At 38.5% G+C, this 13,829-nt stretch overlaps 1 long non-coding RNA gene across 1 annotated transcript in view; it reads right to left on the minus strand.

Moving 5' to 3' along the window:
• Positions 1–13,829, minus strand: part of LOC129457394 (uncharacterized) — a 114,521-nt gene that overhangs the window by 79,251 nt on the left and 21,441 nt on the right. Inside the window, exon 2 of the long non-coding RNA XR_008649230.1 lies at positions 2,103–2,171. This is a non-coding gene — a long non-coding RNA (uncharacterized LOC129457394). The remainder of the gene's footprint in view (positions 1–2,102; positions 2,172–13,829) is intronic.

Genomic DNA, 13,829 nt, shown 5'->3' on the forward strand with positions numbered 1-13,829 from the left:
ATTTTGTTTATTTTACTATCAGTTTTGTATAGTGTCTTTTTATTCTGTCTTTTGGGTTAAAGGGTTAAGGGGTTGTGACTTTTGTTGTTTTATGTTTTAGGTATTTGTGTCTATTGTTTGTTTATTATTACTGTGTTTTATGTTTTATTTTATTGTCCTTAATTTAAACAATTAATAAAAATGTGTTGTCTACTACTTTTTTTGGTTTTATTTTTAGTTGACAAAAATTCTTATGTCGTTTGTTTTATGATTATTATTTTATTTATTTATTTATTATTATTATTATTTTTACAATTGTAAGATTAAGAATTTTATATTTTATTTATATTTACAGTATTTATTTATAAAAAAAATTTTGGGGGGGGTGTTGAAAAAAAAATCTAATGTGGCTTGGATTTTTTTTCCTCTTTTTTTAACAATTTAAAAATTACTAAGGATTTTCTTTTCTTTTTTTTTTTGATTAGTTAAAAATAAAAAAATAAAATCAACATGGCTTGGATTTTTCCTCTTTTTTTTTTTTTTTTTTTTAATAATCCAGTTAAAGCTAAATATGCCAAATGGTGAACGGAGGCACATTAATACAGAGAAAAAAACGATTATTAAGAGGATTATTTGTCATTAAAAATCCCACAGTATTTATAATCCTCTTGTCTCATTGAAACGCCGCCTTTATCATGAAAACCTGTCCATAATTATTTCACGACGCACAATTTACTGGAGCCGGTTTCAGCCGTGTACATCTGTGTGTAAACAGAACATTAACACACTGGAGCAATTAGTTGGAAAATATTGTGTTTTCATCTCGATTAAATTTGTTTATACGAGTTACCAGACATGTATAAGAATAAATATTTAATTTAGATAAACACAATCTGTTTATTATTCTGTCATTTGTAGGTTTGGTATCGCCGATTTGGTTCCTCTTCCTATTCATTTATATTGGCAGGGGGCCCATGTGAGGCTTCTTGCCCAGGGGCCCCCAAATTTCTGTCGACGGCCCTGTCACTAGCTAAATGACTGAACTGATCATTTTGACAGAGATGGAAAGTATTTTATGATGGTAATTTTGTTTAATTATTATATGAAATGTATGAATAAACTATAATACTTCCACAAAAACTTCAGTAACATGTTCTAAAATCGGTCAAAAATGGTTGTAAACAAGATGCTAATGTCTGAGTCATTAATAAAAATAAAATCATGTTCAACATTTGTGGATATTTCATGACAAATACAACGTAAATTCACAAAGTTATTAACGTAAACTATACTATTTCCACAACAACATTAGTAACTTGTTCTAAAGTCGGTCAAAAATGGTTGTAAACAAGATGCTAAATGTCTGAGTCATTGATAAAAATAATCAGGTTCAACATTTGTGAATTAACTTTTTGGATATTTCATAACAAACACGATGTAATTAATAGGGAAAAACTGGTCCCCCCCATCCGTTATAAAATACTACAAAAGCCAGGGGAGTTGACCAAAGGGGCTTAAAATGGGTCTGATGTCACGGGCCCCAGCGTCTAAGGGCCCCCCGAATTGATCCCTCTTTCCAATTCATTTATAATAGCGGGGGGGCCATGTGAGACTTCTTGCCCCCGGGCCCCCAAATTTCTGTAAACGGCCCTGCTTCTTGCTAAATGACTGAACTGATCATTTGACAGCGATGGAAAGTATTTTATTATGGTAATTTTGTTCGATTATTATATAAAATGTATGAATAAACTATAATACTTCCACAAAAATATCAGTAACATGTTCTAAAGTCGATCAAAAATGGTTGTAAACAAGATGCTAATGTTTAAATGTGAATCGTCTTGATTTTAAATGTAAATGAAGTTGTATTTTGTAGTGTTTTAAAAGGTATTCAAAAAGAAAACAACACAATATAACAATAATTTAAGTTATCCATGTCCAATTTTATAATTTTAGGGCAGAAAAATCCAACGTAAACAACCCAAACGCCAACTGTCAAGTCAAACCGCTGTAGCGAGAAACCAGGACAAGACACAGCCACATAATCCACACTCGGCCTTGTGCGCGCCATGATAAAATTATTATTGCAACATAAGATAATGAATTTTAATATCTCTCCGTACCTTTGGTCTCTGCTGGAGGGAGCTGCTCATCACAGGCAAATGAGATCTTTGGAGTGTTGCCGTCTTCACCTGCAGAAAACAATAAGACTTCATGAATAAGGCTTTTAAAAACTGAAATTAATTTGCGATGAATCTGGTCCCAAAACTCTCCCTTTTACCATCTGTTCGGCAGGAAAAACAGCCAAAGATTATTTTAAAATGTGCGTCACGAGATTTGTTAGTTTGCGCGAAGAAAAGATGATTTCGCTAAAAGACCCGATGGGAAACGTTATCGAAAAATGACCAGCGTTCCAGAGAAAACAGCAGAGGTCAAATAGGATAATCCCACACTAAAGCTGCACTGTGTAACATTTAAAAAGGCGGTGTACAGGCTACTTGTTTGTCTCCGGGGAGATGTTATCGCTTGGCTTGGAATGTTCCGCGGTATGGCGTTATCCAGCTTGTATTTGTCTTTACGGGTGTTTTTAATGGCTGAAAAACACCTTTGGAAAGCGTTCGTATTTACTTTAGGCAAGCTCGCGTCTCCACAGATCTGACTTTTTAACTTGGCCCCATGATGGCTTGTCTCCAGATAAGTTTAATGCAGTATAGTGGAACATTCCAAGATCTATATGGAGACTCAAGCCCATCAGAAAAGCTTGGCTAACAACTTGGCTTTCAACTTTTTTGTTTTTTTTACCTCTAACGCACATGTGTCAAACGCAAGGCCCGGTAGCCAAATGCGGCCCGCCATGTCATTTTATGTGGCCCGCAACAAGGTAAATTTAAATGTATGTCAGTTTATCAGGAGTTACGCAGTTGCATAGACATTTTTTTATATATATCTTTGCAAATTTTAGAACCATTTTGCTGATGTGGCCCGCGGTGAAATTGAGTTTGACGCCCCTGCTCTAATCTATAGCTGACAATTTTATTTTTTAATGCCTTATAATCTACGGTCTTCATCAATAGTCACATTTTTATATACTGCTTTTCCTCCAAGTCACTCAAAGCACTTTACGTCAAGAAACCACACACACATTCACACACCAGTGCACACAGACACTGGAGGGAGGCGGGTTAAGTGTCTTGCCCAAGGACACGACGACACCATTCATCTGTGGGAGCTGGAATCGCACCGCCAACCTGTGGGTCAGTGGAGAATTCATCACTACTAGAGCAGGGTTTTAACATCAGCTACATTTACATTAACACACAGATGAGGGTTTGCCCAGGGACACCTCGTTTTGAAAGGCTCTTATGAAAAAAATGTATTATTATTATTGTTATGATTAAATGTTATATTTTACCTGTATTTGTTATTATTTTTATGTATTATTATTTATTATTATCATTACGACTACTTATCTTTTTTTTTTACATTGTATTTATCATCATCATTATTATTATTAGCAGTACTATTACTATTATTGTTACTACTTTTGTTTATTTTGTATTATTTTTATGTATTATTTATTATTACAACTACTTTTATAATTTTTTACATTGTATTTATCATCATTATTATCATTATTATTATTAGCAGCACTATTACTATTATTGTTACTACTTTTGTTTATTTTGTATTAGTTTTATATATTATTATTAATAGTTTTTATTGGGTTTTTTGTATCATATTTCTATTATTATTTTTTTTTTTTTTATCTTTTTGTTTTTTTTAAGTAATCATCTTGTTTGAACACAATTTTTTGACTCCTCCTCACTTTTGTACAGGGTGAAGGAAAAGCAGAAGTGAGTAAAAGTACATGCGTGTTTTAGGAGAGGGGCCGATGGGGCAATGGGCCGAGGGGCAGAGGGGTGAAGGGGTGAGGGGGCAGATGGGGCAATGGGCCGAGGGGCAGAGGGGTGAAGGGGTGAAGGGGCAGATGGGGCGAGGGCACTTCAAAAGGCTGCTTTGTGACACGTACAACAGCCCTGTTTGTGACCGCACCAAGGCACTGACTGAGACTGACCACAGACGCCTGAATTAGACACAAACACCGAGAACAGAAGAGGGAGCGTCGATACGTTTTAAAGGGGCACTGCGGAACTTTTCTGGCACAACGTCAGCCACCTGTTTGTCTGTTTGTCTTCATGGTTTGTTATTAGTTTGCCTGGAATGTTCCACAATATGATGTTAAACTCATCTCTCCATGGAGACGAGCAGGTGTATTATGTATATACAGTACACATCTCCCTGACCCGAGTACTACGAAAACATACTTCCACTTGAGTACTGCAGAGGAGAGACAAAAGTACTCACCACACAGAGCCATAAAAACACAGACTAGTGTCACTTTACTTAGGTTAGGGAGAAGCAAAAGGTATTTGTCAAATAACTTTTACTACCTAATATACTTGAGTACTGCAAAACATACTTCCATTTGAGTACTTCAGTCTCTCCTCTGCAGTACTTCCATTTGAGTACTTCAGTCTCTCCTCTGCAGTACCCATCGCTCAGAGCCTTAAAACTACACATCAGCGTCACTTTACTTCCATTAGGTAGTAAGATTTATCTGACAAATACTTTTTACTTCTCTGTAACCTGAGTACTACTATTTTTACAACGCAATACTGAGGTTAGGGAAAAGTAAAAGTATTAGGTAGTAAACGTTATTTGACAAATACTAAGTAAAGTGACGCTGATGTGTTCTTTTACACCTCTGAGCACTATGAGTACTGCAGAGGAGAGACAAGAGTACTCAAGTGGAAGAATATTTAGTAGTACTGAGATTAGGGAGGAGTAAAAAGTATTTGTCAGATTACTTGTATGATGTAATAAAACTTAAGTGACGCTGATGTGTACTTTTATGCCTCTGAGTGCTAGGGGTACTGCAGAGGAGAGACAAAAGTACTCAAGTGGAAGTACGTTCAGTGGTACTGAGGTTAGAAAGAAGTTAAAGGTACTAACATACTTACTTCCACTTGAGTACTTTTGTCTCTCCTCTGCAGTACCCCTAGCACTCGGAGGCATAAAAGTACACATCAGCGTCACTTTACTTGTATAAGGCGGTAAAAGTTACTTGACAAAAACTTTTTACATCTCCCTAACCTGAGTACTGCTACTTTTACTCCCCAATACTGAGGTTAGGGAGAAGTAAAAGTTATTTGACAAATACTAAGCAAAGTGACACCAATGTCTTTTACACCTCTGAGCACTATGAGTACTGCAGAGGAGAGACAAGAGTACTCAAGTGGAAGTATATTTAGTAGTACTGAAGTTAGGGAACTACTAAACATACTTCCAGAGTACTTTGGTCTTTCTTCTGCAGTACTCATAGCACTCAGAGGCGTAAAAGTACACATCAGCGTCACTTTACTTGTATAAGACGGTAAAAGTTACTTGACAAATACTTTTTACATCTCCCTAACATCAGTACTACTACTTTTACTCCCCAATACTGAGGTTAGGGAGAAGTAAAAGTTATTTGACAAATACTAAGAAAAGTGACACAGATGTCTTTTACACAGAGAGACAAGAGTACTCAAGTAGAAGTGTGTTAGGTAGTACTGAAGTTAGGGAGAAGTAAAGTAACTACTAAACACACTTTTAGAGTACTTTGGTCTTTCTTCTGCAGTACTCACAGCACTTAGCGCCGTAAAAGTCCACATCAGCGTCACTTTACTTCCATTAGACAGTAAAAACTTATCTGACAAACACTTTTTACTTCTCCCTCAACCTCAGCACTACTTCCTAAACATACTTCCACTCGAGTACTTCTGTCTCCGTTCTGCAGTACCCATCGCTCAGAGGCGTAAAAGCGCAGATCAGCGTAAGTCCGAAAGCGCTAAAAGTAAAACGTTGCGCGCTCGTTCATCAGGCGTCGCTGACTGGAGCTTGTGGGGAGAATACATCAGCCGGGCCTAATAGTCTGTCGAACATTATTTTGACTGGATTTTCCTTTTAAAGTGAAAAATGGAACGAGGAGCGCGTTTCGTTGTGGCTGCTTCCGAAGACGGATTTCCATTGTGATGATTGCGCAGATACGGAAGCTGCTGCCTCTTCACATCTGTGCGTACGCGACCCAAGAGCCAGACGCCGCGCACGTAAACATATACAGTTTGTGCAGTTTTAGGTATGGACATCAAACTAGGGACGGGACGATAAGCAATAATATCGTTTATCGTGATAAAAAGGGTCGACAATAATCATTCGTCGGACATTTTATATAATCAGACTTTATTTGTATGGCACTTTACAACAGCAAAAATGGAACCAAAGTGCTTTTCAAGTGCATTAAAATGTAAAATGTACAGTGTAAAATGTAAAAACAACAATAAAAATTCTATATACAAAACAACAAACAATAAAAACAGTCATTAGCTGAAGGCAAACATGAACAAATGAGTCTTTAGCTTTAAAACAGAGACAAAGTAGTGACTGAGCCTAACTCTAGGGTCAAAGAGTTCCAAAGTTTGGGACCAGCCACAGAAAATGAACGGTCACCCCACCGTTTCCTTTTGGTTCGGGGGACGTCCAGCAGGTGTGGACTGGCCGACCGCAAAGATGTGAAGGTGCAAGACCACGCGGAGCTTTAAAAACAAACATTAAAAGTTTAAAATCAATCCTGAAACGTACAGGGAGCCAGTGGAGGGAGCACAGAACCGGGGTGATGTGACTGTTTGCTTCCTATTAATTTGTATTACGGGGGGCCCATGCGAGGCTTCTTGGCCCGGGCCCCCAAATTTCTGTTGACGGCCCTGCTCATACGCAAAATTCTCCGCTCGTTTTCATCGATAAGTATAATTTTATAAAAGTTGTTTAGACATGGAGTTTATTCATATTATGTTTTATTTTTAGGAATAATTATCATTTTTCATATCCATAACATTTTAAAACTTTCAGAAACTTTAATCATCATCGTGATATTTATCGTTAATTGCGATTGTTTTGGCCGTGATGATCGCAAAAACACAAAATTTCAGTATCGTCCCAGGCCTAATAGGAACAGATCAATAAAACATCGAGATTTATCCTGTGTAGCTTGTGTTAAATACCAGGGAGAAGATGTGGGTTTTCAGTCTAGTCTTAAAGCCTGAGATGATCTGACAGGCAGGGGGCGCTGTTACATAGTCTGGGGTAACAATGACGATATAAATAATGAGACCCACGTCGTATTTCACACAGAAAAATACTGTCCGAAGTGTTTTATGCAGTACACAAAATACATAAACACAAACTTGAAGTAGTGGGTCTGTTGTCTGTCTATAATAGTTATTCACAATTAATTTGGCCATAATTGTCACACAAAATTTCAATATCGTCCATGTCTAGTTCAAACTAACACAAATGTCACATAAAAGGCGCTGTTCCCATTTTTTTACCATCTTAAAAATAAATAAAATAAAATTGAAAAACAGAACTAATTCATTTTAAACAGTTTACAGTCTAAACTTATTCCTCACTTGCCTTATGCCGATCATCCCAACGATTCACCCCAATGAGTTCACACAGGCTTTTCTAGACTTTCCGAGGTTGTCACGGTAACGCCAACAACAACTAGCAAGCTAATACTGTACTTCCTGATTCTCTGACTGAATAAAACGCTTTATAATTAGATCCAGACCATGTACAAACTTATTTTATACAATATCTGAACCGGGCATAGGGCACATGTGTCAAACTCAAGGCCCACGGCCCAAATGTGGCCCTCCATATCATTTTATGTGGCCCACGACAGGGTAAATTAAAGGTATGATGGTCTTAAAATGACATTTTATCAGGAGATGCACAGTTAACACAGCCATATTTTTTACATCTTTGCAAACGCATATGCAACATTTGTAATTTATATTTGTAAGTAATAAATACGGAAACAGTTAATAAGTTAAAAAAGTAGTTACATTTCTTTTTTAATCTGGTGGTCAATTGCACATTTTTGCAAACAGAAAAATTAATTTGACAGCCCTCAGACCAATTTTTCGTGGCCCTGAAGCTTCTTGGAGTATTGTCCAGTTCCACGTACTACAGCGATAAACGACTTTCCAAACAAAGCAGCTCAAAGTGACGATAACGAAGGAGTTTGGCGACTACGGTTCAAGTCTGAATAAACGAGTTCAACCATTTGGAACTGAACAGTCTCTAGATTAAGGACATTCTTATGGTACAGTGCAATTAAGACTCACGCATTTCTAAATATCAACGATCAGTTTAAGACACTTTGGGTAATATTTGTGTGAAATATCTTTACAGTTTATGTTCAGTAAAGTCATTAAAATCTATGTTCATCTGTATTAATGTGACAAATAAATTTAATAAAAAAAAACTGGTACCTAAAAATCCCAAAACAAGACAAACCATCACCGGGGACGACATAAATCATCAAATTTATTACATTTGAGATAAAAGATTCTGTTCCAGTACTTCGGCTTTGATAAGGAAACCATCCCGACACAAGGAAACACTCTTTTCTGCTAAAAAGTATTTCCAAGCCAATTATTGTAAACTTGTCAAAATGAGGCCTGGCGATTAATCATCTGTGTAATTATCAATTGATTGAGGCTGTAGCGTCTCACTGAGGGAAAAAAAGAAAAAAAACCAAAACACTTAGACGCCCAATACATCAATTTTAATGGTATTTCTTAATCAGAACTTTCTGCAATCAGCACAGACCAATTAGGGCCCGAGAGATAGGGCCCCTGCATTAATAATGAAACTGTCCTGGCAGCGCTCCATCGTCACGTAACCGCCAGGACTGAAGCGCTACGCAGTGGATTTAAAAAAAGGGAAACGCCGCACGATTTACGCTCGCTTTTGGGACGATCTTGAACGCTTTTGGACGTGGATGTTTTGGCGTTTTAGGGTGTAACTGCCACTTTTTAGTTTTCATGTTTTATATTATTTAGGTGTAATTTTGTGGAGTGTCACTAGAGGGCGCAGTTTAAGGTCTGCGCACACGTGAAGCAATGCTAGTAGCGTAGAAGAAGAGTGGCACGATTAAAAGCAGACGATTGGGTTGCAGTTTCAGGATACATTTAAGAAGAAAGAAGATATTTCAGTTAATCCCTCTCGGTAAACAGTTTGTCCACAGTATTTTATTTTCAAAGGGTAATTGTTGAACGTCTTTATTGTTCATTAAGTTAATTATTGTTTTGTCTATGTGTTTCTTTAGTTTTCACGAGCGTATTTATTTAGATTCATGTGCGAGATGGACGTGTCTGTAGTACCTGGAGGAATTACATAGGGTTTTAATTCTGGATTTTTGGACGTGTGTGAAGAATAAAAAGGAAACTCCCGCACACCGTCTGACGTTCCGGTGGCTCTGACCTTCTTTCAGCTGTGAGGACGGCCCCTTCCGCTCCGTTTTTATATAAATTAAGGGACCGCCCCCTTTAGTTTAATCAACCGATAGTCGTGAGACGCATATTCACAATCAGACGCCAAAAAGACACACGCGAGATTGTGCATAATTCACTATATAGACATTTTTTTTTGCGAGTTAAAATGCATGGATAATAACCAGAAAAATATATAATCAATCAGAAAAAATAGCAGATTTTTTCTTTTTTTTTTTTTAGATTTTTGTAAAAACACAGAAGAAATGACATAACTGACTCCCCCAAGAGGTTCCATTACATCTCCGTCATAACTCAGAGGGCAAAAAAAAAACAAAAACACTTCTCTACATGATCGAGAAAACGATTCACGCTTTTATCAGCTCTAGAATAGATTATCGCAACTCACTTTACGTCGGTGTCTCCCAGTCGTCCCCGAGTCGCCTCCAACTTGCGCAAAACGCCGCAGCACCCAGACACCAAACACATCGCCCCAGTTCTTTATTCGCTCCATTGGCTTCCTGTTTCTTTTAGAGTTGATTTTAACATTTTACTTTTTGTTTTTTAAAGTTCTTAATGGCCTCGCCCCGCCCCTGCCTGGCTGAACTGATGGTCCGAAATCCAAACCGGGCCTTGAGGTCGTCTAATCCGAAAACTAAATCCAAACACTGATATAAATATATTAAAAAAAATATAAAACGGCAATTATCAATGTTTTTTTTTTCTCGATTTTGATTAGTTTTGACTAGTCTAATGATCACTTATTGAAATATGGAGGTCGAGGGCTTTTTTGACAGAGGAATATTTGCAAATACAGTGTTTTTTTCATGTCATATTTAACTTAACCTCGATTTTAAAAAAGCCAGTGATTCACATTAACGTCCCACAACCACAGAAGCGTCAAAGGACCTGCTCCGGCTCCTGTGTAAAGATCTCGTCCTAAAAGTATTCTATCCTCGAGTGTAATGAGAGCAGAGAGCGGCTCTGAAAAAGGCCTATCTCACACAGAAATGGAAATGTGGACTTTGGGAAGGCTCTAAAGCCACGCCGGAGCTACGGGCGCCGACGCCACAAAAGACAATCTCTTTACAACGCTCCTCCAGCAGCTTATTAACATTATGGAGGTTTTATCACAGACGACGCTGCAGAGGCTCTGAATGCAAAACAGACGAGACGGAAGAGACGGGAGAGACGGAAGAGACGGAAGAGACGGGTGGAACGGGACACTCAGATAATACTAATACTACTAATACTACTACTACTACTACTACACAGCCCACAGACACTCACAACTAATACTACCACTACTGCTACTACTACTACTACTACTACACAGCCCACAGAGACACTCAGATAATACTACTACTGCTACTACTACACAGCCCAGAGACACTCACAACTAATACTACTACTACTACTACACAGCCCACAGAGACACTCACAGATAATACTACTGCTACTACTACTACTACTACTACACAGCCCACAGAGACACTCACAGATACTACTACTACTACTACTACTACACAGCCCACAGAGACACTCACAGATAATACTAATACTACTACTACTACATAGCCCAGAGACACTCAGATAATACTACTGCTACTACTACTACACAGCCCACAGAGATACCCACAACAAATACTATCGCTACTACTACTACCACCAACACCACTACTACTACAGCACAGCCCACAGAGATACTCAGACAATACTAATACTACCACTACTGCTACTACAGCACAGCCCATAGATAGACACTCACAGCTAATACTAATGCTATTGCTAACACCAGTACTACTACTACAACTACAACAGCCCACAGAGATACTCAGAAAATACTAATGTTATCACCAAATATAGCACTACTACTACTCTTGCTAATACTACTACTATCAACACTATTACAGCACCACCCACTCACAGCTAATACTAATGCTATCGGAAACATTACTACTACTGCTGCTAGTACTACTGCTATTGCTATTACTGCTACTACTGCTATTGCTACTACTACTGATGCTTCTACTACACTATGTTTTATACTGCTACTACTACTGCTACTGTGTATTCTTCTGACTTAAAGTAACATTAACAGTATTATTGTTACTTATTGTACCAGGGCTGAGCAAAGTGACAAAAATATTTCACTTTAAATCCGTCCTATTGTGTTTGTGTCGCTCTATATTTATAATCTGTGACACTCGTGGATCTTTATGTTATAATTTGCACATTTTAAATCACAATATTCAACTAAAATGACTTAATAAAAGAAACAAATCCTCTGAGTTTCACGTTAGAAAACTACGGCGTCCAATAGGAGCTGACGTCGCCGTAAACGTCGTCACAACAAAGCGCCGTGGAGCCGTCGGCGCCCCCTACGGACAGCTGCACGTCACACTAGCGAGCAGCGGATTTGTTTTATGACTTGTACGCGATGCTGCCGAATCCTACGAGTATCACCGATTAAGAAAATAAAACTGGAGGACGAAGTGCGTACGTCACAGGTGGAGGTGAAAACGGGGGTTGATCGACAAAATGGCGTCTTGGAAATAAACGATTAACATGAATCAGTCCAAAAACAATCAAAAGAAAACGACTACAACATGTTTAATCGCTCTGAAAAGTCCATTTTGTAGAATAGATCTGATTTAAAGCATCACAGAGAAAAGCCCTACAAATCCAATTACAGCTACTTACTAATGCTATTACTACTGACTACTACAGACTACTACAACAAATACACTATGTACTGCACTGCATTGTCTTAACTGTGATAACTGCCTTTAGCATCAATAATGAGAATTTATTAAAAATACAAGATTAAAAAGGTCCTATATTACACAAAATTGACTCTTGTGAGGTTTAAGTCGTGTTCTAATGTTACCTCATCAAAAACAGACCTGGAGTTGTGTTTCGTTTCATTCACACATGTTTGAGTAACATCTCCAAAGCTCAAAACGCTCAGTTCCACCTTGTGATGTCATGATGTGGTAGTTTTCAAGCTAACCGCTACTTTTTACCTTTTAGTTCTGTAGAAATGAGCAATTCCAGAAGCTGAAATGATCCAAATGATTGAAGTGAAGGAGTGTGGAGTTTAAAAACACAGCGGAGCACTTCCTGGATCACCACACGATGACATCACAAGGTGGAACAGAGTGTTTTTTTCAGCCTAAACATGCAGGATTTGTGTGGGAATGAAACAAAACAACTCCAGGTCGGTTTGTGACGAGTAAACAACATTATAATAACGTAGATCAGAAAACAGCGTAATTCGTGCACTTTAATATGAGTTTAAAAAAATATAAAATTACCAAGAGCAAATTTCACAAACTAAAAAGCAGTAGCTGTGTGACTGTGTACAAGTACATTTTAAATAAATACTGCAGCTGAAATCAAACTCAAATAAAAACGGAAAGTATGCTAACGTCAACTAGCGCGTAGCGAATACAGCGCTAATAAGGATCATAACGTTAAACCAACCTGTCAAACGCGATATTGAAATTTTATGTGAGGATTATCATTGTTAAAATAATTGTGATTAACGATTATATCACGATAATTATTAAAGTTTTTATAGATATGAATAATTATAACTGAACATTATGGATGCGCAGGGGCGTCAACTGAAATGACCCGGGGCAATAAGCCTCACATGGGCCCCCTGTAATACAAATTAATAGGAAGAGTCCAATTCTGGGCCCCCTAAAACCCTGGGGCCCCCGATGACACACCCCTTTGCCCCCCTCCTCTCGACGCCCCTGTAGATAAGACTTTTTTTTTTTTCTGCACATTTTGGAGATTTAACGGCGATTATCACGATGGTATAAAACGTCCCACGAATGATTATTGTCAAACGTCCTTAACCGACTCCTCCCGCCTCGTAACGATCTCGCCGCGTGTCCCGTCGCTCGTGCGTTTGACTTAAGAGGAGGCGGAGTCACGGGAGCCGGTCTCGGTTTGACTCTGATGTTCGTGTCTCTTCTCTTGATGTTTCCCATTAGCTCGTGTGACCCTCCGTCTCTGGAAATGAAAGAGACGCCGCGCAATATTTCATCATCGAGTTTGTATCAGGCTCAACAGCTGGACCCTCCTGACAGACAACTCCCTCCCTCCATCCCTCCCTCCCTCGCTCTCTCTGTTCTTTTATATTCTTTCTAAATCCTCCTGTCTCTCTAATTTCTGTCTCTTACCTTCTCTCCCTTGCCCTCATTTACCCCCTTCTTTCTCTTTCACTTACTCTCTCCCCCTGACGCCCCTGATATGTCCTTCTCTCTTTTTTTCTCTCCCCCCTCTCTCCATCTTCCCCCTCTTCCTCACCAACTGTTGCTCTCTCCCCCTCTTGCACGTCTCCTTCTCCCTCTTCCTCACCCTTCCTCCTCTCTCTCTTTACCCCCTCTTTCACCCACCTCCCCTCCCTCTCTCCCTCCTTCTCCTCTCCATACCTCCCTCCTCTCTCTCTTTACCCCC

The sequence above is a fragment of the Periophthalmus magnuspinnatus genome, chromosome 24 (genome assembly GCF_009829125.3).
Source record: "Periophthalmus magnuspinnatus isolate fPerMag1 chromosome 24, fPerMag1.2.pri, whole genome shotgun sequence".
Classification (NCBI taxonomy): domain Eukaryota; kingdom Metazoa; phylum Chordata; class Actinopteri; order Gobiiformes; family Gobiidae; genus Periophthalmus; species Periophthalmus magnuspinnatus.